We start from the raw sequence: 16,710 nt of genomic DNA, 5'->3' as shown, positions 1-16,710 counted from the left end.
ATCACGTTGATTGATTTGCATATATTGAAGAATCCTTGCATTCCTGAGATAAATCCCCCTTGATCATGGTGTATGATCCTTTAAATGTGCTGTTGGATTCTGTTTGCTAGTATTTTGTTGAGGATTTTTGCATCTATGTACATCAGTGATATTGGCCTGTAGTTTTCTTTTTTTATGATGTCTTTATCTGGTTTTGGTATCAGGGTGATGGTGGAATTGTAAAATAAGTTTGGGAGTGTTTCTCCCTCTGCTATATTTTGGAAAAGGTTGAGAAGGTTAGATGTTAGCTCTTCTCTAAATGTTTGATAGCCTCTAAATGTTGTGAGGCCATCTGGTCATGGGCTTTTGTTTGTTGGAAATTTTTTTTTTTTTTTTTTTGGCAGTACACGGACCTCTCACTCTTGTGGCCTCTCCTGTTGTGGAACACAGGCTCCGGATGCATAGGCTCAGCAGCTGTGGCTCACGGGCCCAGCTGCTCCGCAGCATGTGGGATCTTCCTGGACCGGGGCATGAACCCACGTCCCCTGCATTGGCAGGCAGACTCTCAGCCACTGCACCACCAGGGAAGCCCCTGTTGGAATATTTTTAATCACAGTTTCAATTTCATTGCTTGTGATTGGTCCGTTCATATTTTCGATTTCTTGCTGTTTTAGTCTTGAAAGGCTGTATTTTTCTAAGAGTTGTCCATTTCTTCCAGGTTGTCCATTTTGTTGGCATATAGTTACTTGTAGTAGTCTTTTGTGATCCTTTGTATTTCTGCAGTGTCAGTTGTTACTTCTTTTTTCATTTCTAATTCTGTTGATTTGAGTCTTCTCTTCTTTCTTGATCAGTCTGGCAGACGGTTTATCAATTTTCTTTACCTTCTCAATGAATCAGCTTTTAGTTTTGATCTTTGCTATTGTTTCCTTCATTTCTTTTTCATTTATTTCTGATCTGATCTTTATGATTTCTTACGTACTGCTAACTTTGGGGTTTTTTTGTTCTTTGTTCTCTAATTGTTTTAAGTATAAGCTTAGGTTGTTTGTTTGAGGTTTTTCTTATGTCTTGAGGAAGGATTGTATTGCTGTAATCTTCCCTCTTAGAACTGCTTTCGCTGCATCCCATAGGTTTTGGGCTGTCGTGTTTTCACTCTCATTTGTTTCTAGGTATTTTTTGATATCTTCTTTGATTGTTTCAGTGATGTCTCAGTTATTCAGTAGCATATTGTTTCCCCTCTGTGTGTGTGTTTGTTTTTTTTTTTTAATCTCTATTGGAGTATAATTGCTTTACAATGGTGTGTTAGTTTCTGCTTTATAACAAAGTGAATCAGTTATACATATACATATGTTCCCATATCTCTTCCCTCTTGTGTCTCCCTCCCTCCCACCCTCCCTATCCCACCCCTCTATATGGTCACAAACTACTGAGCTGATCTCCCCTGTTATGCGGCTGCTTCCCACTAGCTATCTGTTTTACCTTTGGTAGTGTATATATGTCCATGCCACTCTCTCGCTTTGTCACAGCTTACCTTTCCCCTCCCCATTTCAACTCCATTCTCTAGTAGGTCTGTGTCTTTATTCCTGTCTTACCCCTCAGTTCTTCATGACATTTTTTCCCTTAAATTCCATATATATGTGTTAGCATACGGTATTTGACTTTCTCTTTCTGACTTACTTCACTCTGTATGACAGACTCTAGGTCTATCCACCTCATTACAAATAGCTCAATTTCGTTTCTTTTTATGGCTGAGTAATATTCCATTGTATATATGTGCCAGATCTTCTTTATCCGTTCATCCGATGATGGACACTTAGGTTGTTTCCATCTCCTGGTTATTGTAAATAGTGTTGCAATGAACATTTTCGTACATGACTCTTTTTGAATTATGGTCTTCTCAGGTATATGCCCAGTAGTGGCATTGCTGGGTCATATGGTAGTTCTATTTGTAGTTTTTAAGGAACCTTCATACTGTTCTCCATAGTGGCTGTACCAATTCAAATTCCCACCAGCAGTGCAAAAGTGTTCCCTTTTCTCCACACCCTCTCCAGCATTTATTGTTTCTAGATTTTTTGATGATGGCCATTCTGACTGGTGTGAGATGATATCTCATTGTAGTTTTGATTTGCATTTCTCTAATGATTAATGATGTTGTGCATTCTTTCATGTGTTTGTTGGCAGTCTGTATATCTTCTTTGGAGAAATGTCTATTTAGGTCTTCTGCCCATTTTTGGATTGGGTTGTTTGTTTTTTTGATATTGAGCTGCATGACCTGCTTGTAAATTCTGGAGATTAATCCTTTGTCAGTTGCTTCATTTGCAAATATTTTCTCGGTTGTCTTTTTGTCTTGTTTATGGTTTCCTTTGCTATGCAAAAGCTTTTCAGTTTCATTAGGTCCCATTTGTTTATTTTTGTTTTTATTTCCATTTCTCTAGGAGGTGGGTCAAAGAGGATTTTGCTGTGATTTATGTAATAGAGTGTTCTGCCTATGTTTTCCTCTAAGAGTATTACAGTGTCTGGCCTTACGTTTAGGTCTTTAATCCATTTTGAGCTTATTTTTGTGTATAGTGTTAGCGAGTGTTCTAATCTCATACTTTTGCATGTACCTGTCCAGTTATGCCAGCACCACTTATTGAAGAGGCTGTCCTTTCTCCACTGTACATTCCTGCCTCCTTTATCAAAGATAAGGTGACCGTATGTGTGTGGATTTATCTCTGGGCTTTCTTATCCTGTTCCATTGATCTGTATTTCTGTTTTTGTGCCAGTACCATACTGCCTTGATTACTGTAGCTTTGTAGAATAGTCTGAAGTCAAGGACCTGATTCCTCCACCTCCGTTTTTCATTCTCAAGGTTGCTTTGGCTATTCGGGGTCTTTTGTGTTTCCATACAAATTGTGAAAAATTTTTTCTAGTTCTGTGAAAAATGCCAGTGGTAGTTTGATAGGGATTGCATTGAATCTGTAGATTACTTTGGGTAGTAGAGTCATTTTCACAGTGTTCATTTTTCTAATCCAAGAACATGGTATCTCTCTCCAACTATTTGTATCATCTTTAATTTCTTTCATCAGTATCTTATAATGTTCTGCATACAGGTCTTTTGTCTCCTTAGGTAGGTTTATTCCTAGATATTTTATTCTTTTTGTTGCAATGGTAAATGGGAGTGTTTTCTTGATTTCACTTTCAGATTTTTCATCATTAGTGTATAGGAATGCCAGAGATTTCTGTGCATTAATTTGGTATCCTGCTACTTTACCAAATTCACTGATTAGCTCTAGTAGTTTTCTGGTAGCATCTTTAGGATTCTCTATGTATAGTATCATGTTATCTGCAAACAGTGACAGCTTTACTTCTTCTTTTCTAATTTGGATTCCTTTTATTTCCTTTTCTTCTCTGATTGCTGTAGCTAAAACTTCCAAAACCATGTTGAATACCAGGGGTGAGGGTGGGCAACCTTGTCTTGTTTCTGATCTTAGTGGAAATGCTTTCAGTTTTTCACCACTGAGGACTATGTTGGCTGTGGGTTTGTCATATACGACCTTTATTATGTTGAGGAAAGTTCCCTCTATGCCTATTTTCTGCAGGGTTTTTATCCTAAATGGGTGTTGAATTTTGTCGAAAGCTTTCTCTGCATCTATTGAGATGACCATATCATTTTTCCCCTTCAGTTTGTTAATATGGTGTATCACATTGATTGATTTACGTATATTGAAGAATCCTTGCATTCCTGGGATAAACCCCACTTATCATGGTGTATGATCCTTTTAATGTGCTGTTGGATTCTGTTTGCTAGTATTTTGTTGAGGATTTTTGCATTTATGTTCATCACTGATATTGGCCTGTAGTTTTCTTTCTTTGTGACATCCTTGTCTGGTTTTGGTGTTAGGGTGATGGTGGCCTCGTAGAATGAGTTTGGGAGTGTTCCTCCCTCTGCTATATTTTGGAAGAGTTTGAGAAGGATACATGTTAGCTCTTCTCTAATTGTTTGAAAGAATTCGCCTGTGAATCCATCTGGTCCTGGGTTTTTGTTTGTTGGAAGATTTTTAATCACAGTCTCAGTTTCAGTGGTTGTGATTGGTCTGTTCATATTTTCTATTTCTTCCTGATTCAGTCTTGGCAGGTTGTGCATTTCTAAGAATTTGTCCATTTCTTCCAGGTTGTCCATTTTATTGGCATAGAGTTGCTTGTAGTAATCTCTCATGATCTTTTGTATTTCTGCAGTGTCAGTTGTTACTTCTCCTTTTTCATTTCTAATTCTATTGATTTGAGTCTTTTCCCTTTTTTTCTTGATGAGTCTAGCTAAAGGTTTATCAATTTGTTTACCTTTTCAAAGAACCCGCTTTTAGTTTTATTGATCTTTGCTATTGTTTCCTTCATTTCTGATCTGATTATTATGATTTCTTTCCTTCTGCTAAGTGTGGGATATTTTTGTTCTTCTTTCTCTAATTGCTTTAGGTGCAAGGTTAGGTTGTTTATTTGAGATGTTTCCTGTTTCTTAAGGTAGGATTGTATTGCTATAAAATTCCCTCTTAGAACTGCTTTTGCTGCATCCCATAGGTTTTGGGTCATCGTGTCTCCATTGTTGTTTGGTTTAGGTATTTTTTGATTTCCTCTTTGATTTCTTCAGTGATCACTTCGTTATTAAATACTGTATTGTTTAGCCTCCATGTGTTTGTATTTTTTTACAGATCTTTTCCTGTAATTGTTATCTACTCTCATAGCATTGTGGTTGGAAAAGATACTTGATACAATTTCAATTTTCTTAAATTTACCAAGGCTTGTTTTGTGACCCAAGATATGATCTATCCTCGAGAATGTCCCATGAGCACTTGAGAAAAATGTGTATTCTGTTGTTTTTGGATGGAATGTCCTATAAATATCAATTCAGTCCATCTTGTTTAATGTATCATTTAAAGCTTGTGTTTCCTTATTTATTTTCATTATAGATGATCTGTCCATTGGTGAAAGTGGGGTGTTACTGTCGATTTCCCCTTTTATGGCTGTTAGTACTTGTCTTATGTATTGAGGTGCTTCTATGTTGGGTGTATAAATTTTTACAATTGTTATATCTTCTTCTTGGATTGATCCCTTGATCGTTATGTAGTGTCCTTCTTTGTCTCTTCTCATAGTCTTTATTTTAAAGTCTATTTTGTCTGATATGAGAATTGCTACTCCAGCTTTCTTTTGGTTTCCATTTGCATGGAATATCTTTTTCCATCCCCTCACTTTCAGTTTGTATGTGTCCCTAGGTCTGAAGTGGGTCTCTTGTAGACAGCATATATATGGGTCTTGTTTTTGTATCCATTCAGCAAGCCTGTGTCTTTTGGTGGGAGCATTTAGTCCATTTACATTTAAGGTAATTATCGTTATGTATGTTCCTATTCCCATTTTCTTAATTGTTTTGGGTTCGTTATTGTAGATCTTTTCCTTCTCTTGTGTTTCTTGCCTAGAGAAGTTCCTTTAGCATTTGTTGTAAAGCCGGTTTGGTGGTGCTGAACTCTCAGCTTTTGCTCTTCTGTAAAGGTTTTAATTTCTCCATGAAATCTGAATGAGATCCTTGCTGGGTAGAGTAATCTTGGTTGTAGATGTTTCTCCTTCATCACTTTAAATATGTCCTGCCCCTCCCTTCTGGCTTGCAGAGTTTCTGCTGAAAGATCAGCTGTTAACCTTATGGGGATTCCCTTGTGTGTTATTTGTTGTTTTTCCCTTGCTGCTTTTAATATGTTTTCTTTGTATTTAATTTTTGACAGTTTGATTTATATGTGTCTTGGCGTATTGCTCCTTGGATTTATCCTGTATGGGACTATCTGTGCCTCCTGGTCTTGATTAACTATTTCTTTTCCCATATTAGGGAAGTTTTCAACTATAATCTCTTCAAATATTTTCTCAGTCTTTCTTTTTCTTTTCTTCTTCTAGAACCCCTATAGTTCAAATGTTGGCGTGTTTAATGTTGTCCCAGAGGTCTCTGAGACTGTCCTCAGTTCTTTTCATTCTTTTTTCTTTATTCTGCTCTGCAGTAATTATTTCCACTATTTTATCTTCCAGGTCACTTACTCGTTTTTCTGCCTCAGTTATTCTGCTATTGATCCCATCTAGAGTATTTTTAATTTCATTTATAGTGTTGTTCATCATTGCTTGTTTCCTTTTTAGTTCTTCTAGGTCCTTGTTAAATGTTTCTTGCATTTTGTCTATTCTGTTTCCAAGGTTTTGGATCATCTTTACTATCATTATTCTGAATTCTTTTTCAGGTAGACTGCCTATTTCCTCTTCATTTGTTAGGTCTGGTGGGTTTTTATCTTGCTCCTTCATCTGCTGTGTGTTTTTCTGTCTTCTCATTTTGCTTATCTTACTTATCATCTTTTTGATGATACTGTGTTTGGGGTCTCCTTTTTGCAGGCTGCAGGTTTGTAATTCCCATTGTTTTTGGTGTCTGCTCCCAATGAATGAGGTTTGTTCAGTGGGTGTTGTAGGCTTCTTGGTGGAAGGGAGTGGTGCTTGTTTTCTGTGGGTGGAGCTGGATGTTGTCCTTCTGTTGGGGTGGGCTGCGTCCTGTGGTGTGTTTTGGGGTGTCTGTGAACTTAGTATGACTTTAGGCAACCTGTCTGTTAATGGCTGGTGTTGTGTTCCTGTCTTGCTAGTTGTTTGGCATGGGGCATCCAGCACTGGAGCTTGCTGGCTATTGGGTGGAGCTGGGTCTTAGCTTTGAAATGGATAAATCCAAGCTCTTGGAGAGCTCTCGCTGAATGATTATACATAGGGAAGGGAGGTCTCTGGTGGTCCAATATTCTGGACTTGACTCTCCCAACTCGGAGGCTCAGGGCTAACAACCGGTTAGGGCACCAAGACCCTGCCAGCCACATGGTTCTGGAGGTAAGGAAGAAAAAAAAGGAAAAAAAATAGAACCCCAAACTAAATGGTAAAAGCAAAACTAAACAGACAAAATAACACAAAGAAACATACACACACACACATACTCATAAAAAGAAAACAAACGAAAAAAATAATGGTTAACATCCTAGTACAAATGGTAAAAGCAAACCTAAGCAGACAAATCACACAAAGAAACATTCACTCACTAAAGGAGAAGAAAGGAAATAAATAAAAATGAAAAAAGAAAAGAGAGCAACCAAACCAATAAACAAATCCACCAAGGATAACAAGCACTAAAAACTAAACAGAGGTAAACATAAATCCAGAAACAAATCAGACACAGAATGCAAACCCCAAGTCTACAGTTGCTCCCAAAGTCCACTGCCTCAATTTTGGGAACATTTGTTGTCTATTCAGGTATTCCACAGATGCAGGGCTTATCAAGTTGATTGTGGGGATTTAATTATCTGCTCCTGAGTCTGCACGGAGAAATTTCCCTTTCTCTTCTTTGTTTGCACAGCTCCTGGTGTTCAGCTTTGGTTTTGGCTCAGCCTCTTGTTTAAGCTACCCTCAGGCATCTGTTCCTGGCCCAGACAGGAGGATGTGAAAACAGCGGCTGATTAGGGCTCTCTTGCTCACTTTGGCTGGGGAGAGGGAGGGGTAGATTAGTCATAATTGGAATGCAGAGCAAGCCTGCGGTGGCAGAGGCTGGCCTGACATTGCAACGGCCTGAGGCATGCCATGTGTTCTTCCTGGGAAAGTTTCCCTGGATAACAGGTCCCTGGCAGTGGTGTGCTGCTCAGGCTCCCGTAGTGGGGCGGGTAGTGATGACCTGTGCTTGCACACAGGATTCTTGGTGGCAGTGGCAGCCACATTAGTGTTTCATGCCCATCTCTGGGGTCCAAGCTGATAGCAACTGCTCACACCCCTCTCTGGATATCACTTAGGCGGTGCTCTGCCTTCTGTGGACACTCAGAGGAGGAATCCCCTCTCCTCCTGCACCCCATAACAATGGTCTCTTCCCTCTTCGGCAGGTCCAGACTTTTTCCCAGACTCCCTCCTGGCTAGCTGTGGTGAACTAGCCCCCTTCAGGCTGTGTTCATGCAGCCAACCCCAGTTCTCTCCCTGAGATTTGACTTCCGAAGCCCAAGCCTCAGCTCCCAGCCCCCACCTGCCCTGGCAGGTGAGCAGACAAGCATCTCAGGCTGGTGAGTGCTGGTTGGCACCGATCCTCTGTGAGGGAATCTCTCTGCTTTGCCCTCTGCACCCCTGTTGCTGCACTCTCCTCCATGGCTCTGAAGCTTCCCCACCCCCACCCCCCGTCCCCACCAGTGAGGAGGCTTCCTAGTGTGTGGAAACTTTTCCTCCTTCACAGCTCCCTCCCAGAATTGCAGGTCCCATCCCTATTTTGTCTCTGTTTTTTTCTTTTTACTTTTGCCCTAGCCAGGTACGTGGGGATTTTCTTGCCTTTTGGGAAATCTGAGTTCTTCTGCCAGCCTTCAGTAGGTATTCTGTCAAAGTTGTTCCACATGTAGATTTGTTTTTGATATATTTGTGGGGAGGAAGGTGATCTCCACGTCTTACTTGTCCACCATCTTGGAGGTCTCTGTTTGTGTTCTTTTTGATGATAGCTATTCAGATAGGTGTGAGGTAATTGTGGTTTTAATTTGCGTTTGCCTAGTGATTAAAAGTATTGAGCTTTTTTTCCTGTGCCAGTTAGTCATCTGCATGTCCTCTTTGGAAGAATGTCTATTCAGTTTTTCTGCCCATTTTTTAATCGGGTTGTTTGATATTTGATGTTGTGTTGTATGAGCTATTTATATATTTTGAATATTAACTCCTTATTGGTCAGATAATTGGCACATATTTTCTCCCATTCAGTATGTTGTCTTTTCGTTTTTGTGATGGTTTCCTTTGCTGTGCAAAAGCTTTTATGTTTAATCAGGTCCCATTTGTTTGTTTTTGCTTTTGTCTCCTTTGCTTTAGGAGAGAGATCCAAAAAAATATTTCTATGATATATGTCAAAGAGATATATGTCAGAGAGCCTATGTTTTCTTGCAGGAATTTTCTGATGTCTGGTCTTATACTTAGGTCTTTAAACTGTTTAGAGTTTATTTTTCTATATAGTATTAGAGAATGTTCTAATTTCGTTCCTTTACATATAGCTGTCCAGTTTGCCCAACACCACTTATTGAAGAGACTGTTTTTTCTCCATCTTGTATTCTTGCCTCCTTTATGGTAGATTAATTAACCTACCCATAGGTGCATGGGATTATTTCTGAGCTTTTGATCCTGTTCCATTTATCTATATTTCTGTTTTTGTGCCAGTACCTTACTGTTTTGATTATTGTAGCTTTGTAGTAGTCTGAAGTCAGGGAGCCTGATTCCTCCAGCTGTGTTCTTCTTTCTCAACGTTGCTTTGGCTATTTGGGGTCTTTTGTGTTTCCATACAAATTTAAAAATTTTTGTTCTAGTTCTGTGAAAAATGTCATTAGTAATTTGATAATGATTGCATTGAGTCTTTAGATTGCCTTGGGTATTATAGTCATTTTTGACAATAGTGATTCTTCCAATCTGAGAACACTGTATATCTTTCCATCTGTGTTGTCTTCAGTTTCTTTCATCAGTCTCTTATGGTTTTCAGCATACAGGTTTTTTACCTCCTTTCATAGATTTATTCCTAGAAATTTTACTATTTTTGATGTCATGGTAAATGGGATTATTTCCTTAATTTCTCCTTCTGATTGTTTTAGTGTTTAGAAAGGCAACAGATATCTGTATATTAATTTTGTATCCCATAACTTTACCAAATTCATTGATGAGCACTAGTAGTTTTCTTGAGGTGTGTTTAGTATTTTTCTATGTATAGTATCATGTCATCTGCAAACAATGACAATTTTACTTCTTCCTTTCCAATTTGGATTCCTTTTAATTCTTTTTCTTTTCTGATTGCTGGGGCTTGCACTTCCAATACTATGTTGAATAACAGTTGCAGAGTGAGCATCCTTGTCTTGTTCCTGATCTTAGAGGAAATGCTTTCAGCTTTTCACCTTTGAGTATGATGTGAGCTCCAGTTTATCATATATGTGCTTTATTTTATTGATGTGTGCTTCCTCCAGGAGGGAGGTCTGAAGGCATCCACATCCTCAAAGCAATGTCATTTAGTCATCTTAGACCCTTGTATGAGGAAGTGCCTCTTAGGCTGTATGTGTAAGAATACTTGTATAAAAGTGTCTTAAGTAATAGAGGTTTATTAGTCTCACATAGCAAAAGATCTGTAGCTCAGTGGTTCCAGGGACAATTTAGCTGCTCAATAATGTCATTAACTTCTCTTCCCTTTCAGCTTTGTTATCTTCAACATTTCAATCATGCCTTTTCTCAGGTTGCTAAATAGCTAGAGCAGCTCTAAACACTGTGTCCTCACAGGACAAAATCTAAAATCAGGAAGGAAGAGGTGGCAGGGTAGGATCATCTCCTTTTATACCTCTATCTTTCATCAGAGAGAAAAATCATCTCTAGTAATACCCAGCAGTCTTCTCCTTATGCTTCATTGACTAGGATGGAATCATATGCTCACCCCCATAATGCAATCATGAAAGAAAATGAGATTATATGATTCCAACTGGGTATATTGCAGAAGCTCCCAAATGAGGGTCTGTCAAAATGAAGCAGAGGAAATGGTGCTGGGAGCCAATAAATAGTAGCTGCAACTACCCTTTCCCATTTCAAAGCCACAATGCAGAGACTGACAGCTGAGTAAAGAAATCAGTAGTAATTGTGCTTTATTAAGCTATCTACTTGGTTATCATCAGCCTCAGATTAAGCAGACAAATGCATGGCTGAACTATAGAAAATGCTTTTAGAAATAATTATAGGTGACCTACCTAAAACACACTTTAGATTAGGATGTCAGTCTGACCTGGAACACTCAAGCTGCAGATATGAAAAGTAATCAAAGAATGTGAAAGTACAATGGAATGTCAGAAATCACCTGGCCTCACATCACTATTTACTAGTGAGGTAACTGTGGCTAAGTGAGTTTCCCAAGTCACACACTGAGTTCAAGGACTGGCCCTTCCAGAGAATCACTAAGTGGGTTGGGTACAGTGTAGGCAATTCATTTATTAATCCTAAACAGGCAAGAGGCCCATATGCTGCACCACAGAGATTGTTCTTTTATGGGGATAACCTCTCTGTTCTGCTGGAAAAGAGGGAGGAGATGCTCCCCCCTGGGCTTTGGTAATTAGGTTGCTCTGGGTTTCAGGGACCTGAAGCCTGGACTCCTTGGCCATATATTTGGAAAATTCATCCTAATTCTTCCACATTTCGTTTGCTACTCAGAGCCCTCAGAGCCCCTTTTCCTTGCAAATCATGAAAGTCCTCAGTACCTTCTGTGACATGCAAGGCTGAAAAACTGCAGATGCTTTGGTGCTGAAAATAAAATTCTTGAATTTTTATGTAGTTTTTTTCCTCTTTGTCTCCACTTTTTCCCACTGTTATCTCACTGATTACATTATAAGTTGGGCAGAGATAAAGAGGCATCCTAGAAATAATCAGAAAAGGAAATATTTTAGTTGGAAGATGGAAAGCATTGTTAAAAATTTTTTCTCTTACTCTTTTTCAAACATGTTTCCTATAGTCTTTTCATCTTAAGCCTGAGGATATGTATTTGGATACCGGGTAGATCTTTTTTATATGGGATGCCTTTGGCTCTGGAAGGCTAAGAAGCCAAGGTGAAGCTTCTCTGGACTCTAAGGTTTAAGAGAGAGAAATGAAGGGGATGATAAACAGGTTTTACCTTATATGTCAGTTTTGATAAATTTGTAATAATGGCCTTGAGTGCTGTATTAAGAAGGATTAAAAGCACTGAGTTTGACTGGAGGGAATGTTGGCAAGGATGGAAGCAAGTAGAACTCTCCTCCACTGCTGGTTGGAGTATAATTGGTTCAACCGCTTTGGAAAACAATTTGACATTACCTCATAAAGTAAATGTGTATATCTTCTGGTCTGACAAGCCTACCTCTAGCTATCTACCCTAGAAAAACTCTTTCAGTGGGCACCAAATGATTTATATAAGAACATTCACAACAGAATTGTGTGTAATAGCTCAAGTATGAAACAACCTAAGTGCCCATCAAGAGCAGAACCGACACCTAAATTGTTGTTAATTTATTTAGTGGAATAGTATACAGAGATGGCCCTAAATGAACTATAGCTTTATGCATCAACAGAAAAAATTTCACAAAAATTATACTGAATAAAAGAAGCAAGTCTCAAAAGAAAACACAATATATTTTCATTTGTGTAAAGGTCAAAAACAGGCAATGCAAAACTAGGTTGTTTAGATATGTACATTAGGTATAAAGCTATAAGGAGACGGAAGAAAGTAACTATCACATAATAACTGTGATAACTGTCAGCATACAGTCACCACCAGAAAACAAGTGGACAACACAGTCATCCTCGGGAATAGTATTATGACGCTGTAGGGAAAGCTTTAGTTGAAGTACATCCTGAGTACAACATTTTCCCATGTGCTTCATCAGTCTGAGGAATTAGAGAATTAGACTATGTCCTTAACATCACTTCCTGTCTGAGAACATTGTAGAGCTCACAGAAGATAGAATTCTGGAAATGAGACAACGCTTCAGAGCTGTTTGAAAGAACATCCATGTAAGCAATAGCTTCGAGAATTAGAATTTGACAAGTCCACAAATTTATTGAAAGTAATCCACAGGAAGGAAAAGTGGAGAGGGAGATGGAATATGGGCAGAAGGGGAGCAAGACATTTTTGAATTATTTAATTTACCTGGTATAAAATAAAATGCTTAAGTAATGGGGGGAAAAGTCAGACCAGCGGTTTTCTCTGAGATCAGTACGCACACACACACTCACAAATCTGTATCTATGATGTTTCAAAAACACTTTTTTAATTTAAAAAAGAAAAATTTTGCCATGGGATGAGAAATGATGGTGCGTGTGCCATGTAGAGGTCAACACTCTTCAACATGGACCTTTCTAGCCCATCAGGCTAGAAAAGGGTTAGGACTCAGGGGAAGAAAGTATGTTTAAGAATAACTGTAATGTGTTTGAGGGTTCTGTATGATCTGTCTCTCAAGAAACCCAAGTTGGCAGAAGGTAGCACTGGAATATGATGGTCAGAATTAGAACATCCTCCAGTATGTACAGATGAGCAAAGATAATTTACAGGTTTAAAGGAAGAAGTATACTTAGTGTTTATTGTGGGATGGGGCACTGTTAACAAGCATTCTTGCAAGTGTATTAAATTGTTTACTTTTTCTAACTTTACTTGCTGAAGTAGCATATTTAGTTTGGATTTTCAACTAGAATGTCCCCAGGATAATTCATCAGAGTTTGCCAGCAATCCAGTTGAGGATGGGAAGTGTGCCCAATTTCTTTTCTCCTACATTTTTCTGTGGGGAAGGGAAATAGGAACAGTCTTCCTCCTTGATTGATGGAAGGAGCCAAGGAGAAACAGAACTTTCCCGCCACCAGCCACCAGCCACCTGCCTCATTTACTTCTCGCCTTTCTTCCCAGTGACCACAGGTCTAAGATCCTTCTCCAGAGGGTTTTATGTTTTGTTTCTATTCTCTAGCTGCATAGAGTCTTGGCGGGGTTGGGGGTAGGGTAGTGTCAGAGGATGCTGGATTATTCAGAGAATGAGAAATGGGTAAAATGAAAACGTTGAAATCTTTGTTTTAACACCTGTGACTATTCTAATCTGTGTCCTCTTAGATGATGTACATCTTTAAAGCAGCTATCCCTCATTTGTTTAAAAAAGAGTAGCACTGGGCTTCCCTGGTGGCGCAGTGGTTGAGAGTCCGCCTGCCGATGCAGGGGACACGGGTTCGTGCCCCGGTCCGGGAAGATCCCACGTGCCGCGGAGCAGCTGGGCCCGTGAACCATGGCCGCTGAGCCTGTGCCTCTGGAGCCTGTGCTCCGCAATGGGAGAGGCTACAACAGTGAGAGGCCCGTGTACCACAAAAAAAAAAAAAAAAAGAGTAGCACTTCTAATACTGCTACTTGGGTTGGAGGAGGGAGAATACCATTACTGAGAAAGTGGCTAGATTTGATAGGCAAGGTTTGTAGGTCAGAGATCTGCTGTGTGAATCTCACAGAATTTTATTCACGGATCTTTGGAGCTAGAAGACAAACCCGAAAGCTTCGGGAAGACAATTTTGTACTGTGAGTACAGCAGATGATGCTTTATAGGCCATTCTTAGGCAAAAAATAGGCTTGTCTGTGGGTTCTGAAATAATTTCAAGGAATGCTTCATCAACACTGAACTGATTTGAGTGCTTAAATACTCCTGTGCTCCACAGCGAGCAATTGATTCTCAGTAAGAATTAGTTCTTACATTGGGAACAAAGGAGCAAAACCTTTTGTCCTTCTCCCATAATCGAAAGCAAGTTGAAGAGCTCAGTTGGGAAATGAGCAAAGGGCACATTCAAGATGTTAGTAATCTGACCAGAGTAATCATAGGATCCCAGGGCCGGGAGCAGACGGTGGGAAGATCACTTACATAGTAAGCAACTGTAGAGGGGTGGGTGATTGTTAAGCCCTGGACCTCCCTGACTGGCTGAGTCAGGCTCCCTGAGGGTGCAGGCCAGGAGCCTGAGTTTTTTTTTAGCACGGAAGTCCCATGCCCTTTCCCCATACCTTGCCCTATGCGTCTGTTCTATCTGGCTGTAAAGTCAAATGTTTCTCTGAGCTGCTCTAGCAAGTTAATCAAACCTGAAGAGGGGGTTGTAGGAACCTCCCATTTACAGCAGCTCAGTTAGAAGCACAGGTGACAGCCTGGGCATGCAATTGGTGTCTCAAGGGGGATGAGAGAGCCCTGTCTTATAGTACTGAGCCCTTGGCCTGTGGGATCTGATGCTCTCTCCAAGTAGTGTTAGAATTGAGTTTTATTGGGGTATAATTGCTTTACAATGGTGTGTTAGTTTCTGCTTTATAACAAAGTGAATCAGTTATACATATACATATGTTCCCGTATCTCTTCCCTTTTGAGTCTCCCTTCCTCCCACCCTCCCTATCCCACCCCTCCAGGTGGTCACAAAGCACCGAGCTGATCTCCCTGTGCTATGCGGCTGCTTCCCACTAGCTAGCTACCTTACGTTTGGTAGTGTATATATGTCCATGCCTGTCTCTCGCTTTGTCACAGCTCACCCTTCCCCCTCCCCATAACCTCAAGTCTGTTCTCTAGTAGGTCTGTGTCTTTATTCCCGTCTTTAACAAGCTCTCTGGATGATTCTGACACAACTGTTTCAGAGTATCATCCAAAACCTCATTTGTAGGTGAGAATACAGCAGTCAACCCCTGAATTAAAGGTAAAAAACTGAGCGCTGACAAACTACCAGGTACAAAACTGAGTTAAATGATAGCTCTAACCCTTCAAGGGCTTGAGGTTTAGCTAGAAAGGCTCACGTGCCAAGTCCTTTTACAGCAGGCTGAACAAAGCCCAGCAGGGTAAAAGGCTTCTTCTGTAGTGTTGCGAAGCGGATGAAGGGGTTACAAAGTTGCAGTTAAAAAAGGTTTCACAGAAGGGATGACATTCGATAATGACCCCAGGGTATGTGTTCTAGGATGAGTGCCAGTGTGTTTTCTAGACAGACAGCTTGCTTGGGGGCCTGAGTATCCCTGTTTGGTTAACACAGATAGATGACTATTCCTAGAATGTAGGATTTACTCATATAAGTATTGCTGTTAATAATAATAATAGTAACTGTCATGTATCAAGTATGTAGTACGTACCAGACTTGATCTTAAATGCTCTATATCACTTATTCTCCGTGACTACCCTGCAAGCTGGTATTATTATCTTGTACAAACAAATTTAAAAAAACCTTAATCAAAATAGAGTCAGGAGGCCAGAAGCAGCTCTCATGCCCCCAGACAATGCCAGAGCCCAGCAGGAAGAAGAAAGGCTTTTGCTGCTTGCCCGGCAAGAGGTCAGCCAATGAGGGACTGCCACAACTCAGCCAATGAAAAGCCACTATACTTCAGACTCTCAATTCCTCCAGTGAACTCTTTGTTTACTTCCCAACTTCCTTTCCCCCTAGAAGAGTTCTCCCCTCCAATTTTGGGGGGATTTGCACATGGCTAGCCATGGTTGCAGAACTCAACTGCAGTTCTCTGTTGATCCCAAATACACCCATTTTTGCAGGAAAAATAACTGGAAGCCTCTTTGTTTTAGGTCAGTGATTCTCATTTTACAGATGAGGCCATGCCAGAGAGGGTAAGTGACTCGCTCAAGACCACTCTTTCTGGCAAAGACAACATTAAAATTTAGAAATGGGATTATGAGGGTGAGGTAGATTATAAAATTTTGCAGAAAACACTGAGGGAGGAAGAGGATTCCCTAGGTTTGAATAAATACCTGCCAAGCAACTCTGCTACACTTCATTTATGAGGTATTTGACTTCGGAGCCTCACAGCAGGTACATATAACATGCAAATCCCTTAAGCCTCAAGACTGCTCATGTTTTAGACCCCAGATTTCCCATTCTGACCAAAAGGACTTGTTTTGCCTCCTCAATCCCATTTAAAATTTAGACCGGTCCATTGGTTTCTGTAATCCAGTTTTATTACTAAAATGTTACCACTTGTCTCTTCCTGGGCCTAACTGGGAGGATGAAGCTACTTGGGAAAAGGGAAGGTATGGTTAAAGAAGGTGTGATATTGTGATTTATAATAAGAACTATAGATTTGTTCTTTGACCCTGACCCTTGCACAAAGCTCCTAAAGCCCTTGGAATTTCCGAAGTGAAGAGGGCAATAAAGGTGGCTTCTGTTATGTTAATGAGTGACTTTTGGAAAGCCCGTAGGTAACCTAAGGATGGGAGC

This window comes from Phocoena sinus, chromosome 16 (assembly GCF_008692025.1).
Source record: "Phocoena sinus isolate mPhoSin1 chromosome 16, mPhoSin1.pri, whole genome shotgun sequence".
Taxonomy (NCBI): domain Eukaryota; kingdom Metazoa; phylum Chordata; class Mammalia; order Artiodactyla; family Phocoenidae; genus Phocoena; species Phocoena sinus.
Note: the sequence above shows the minus strand (reverse complement) of the source record.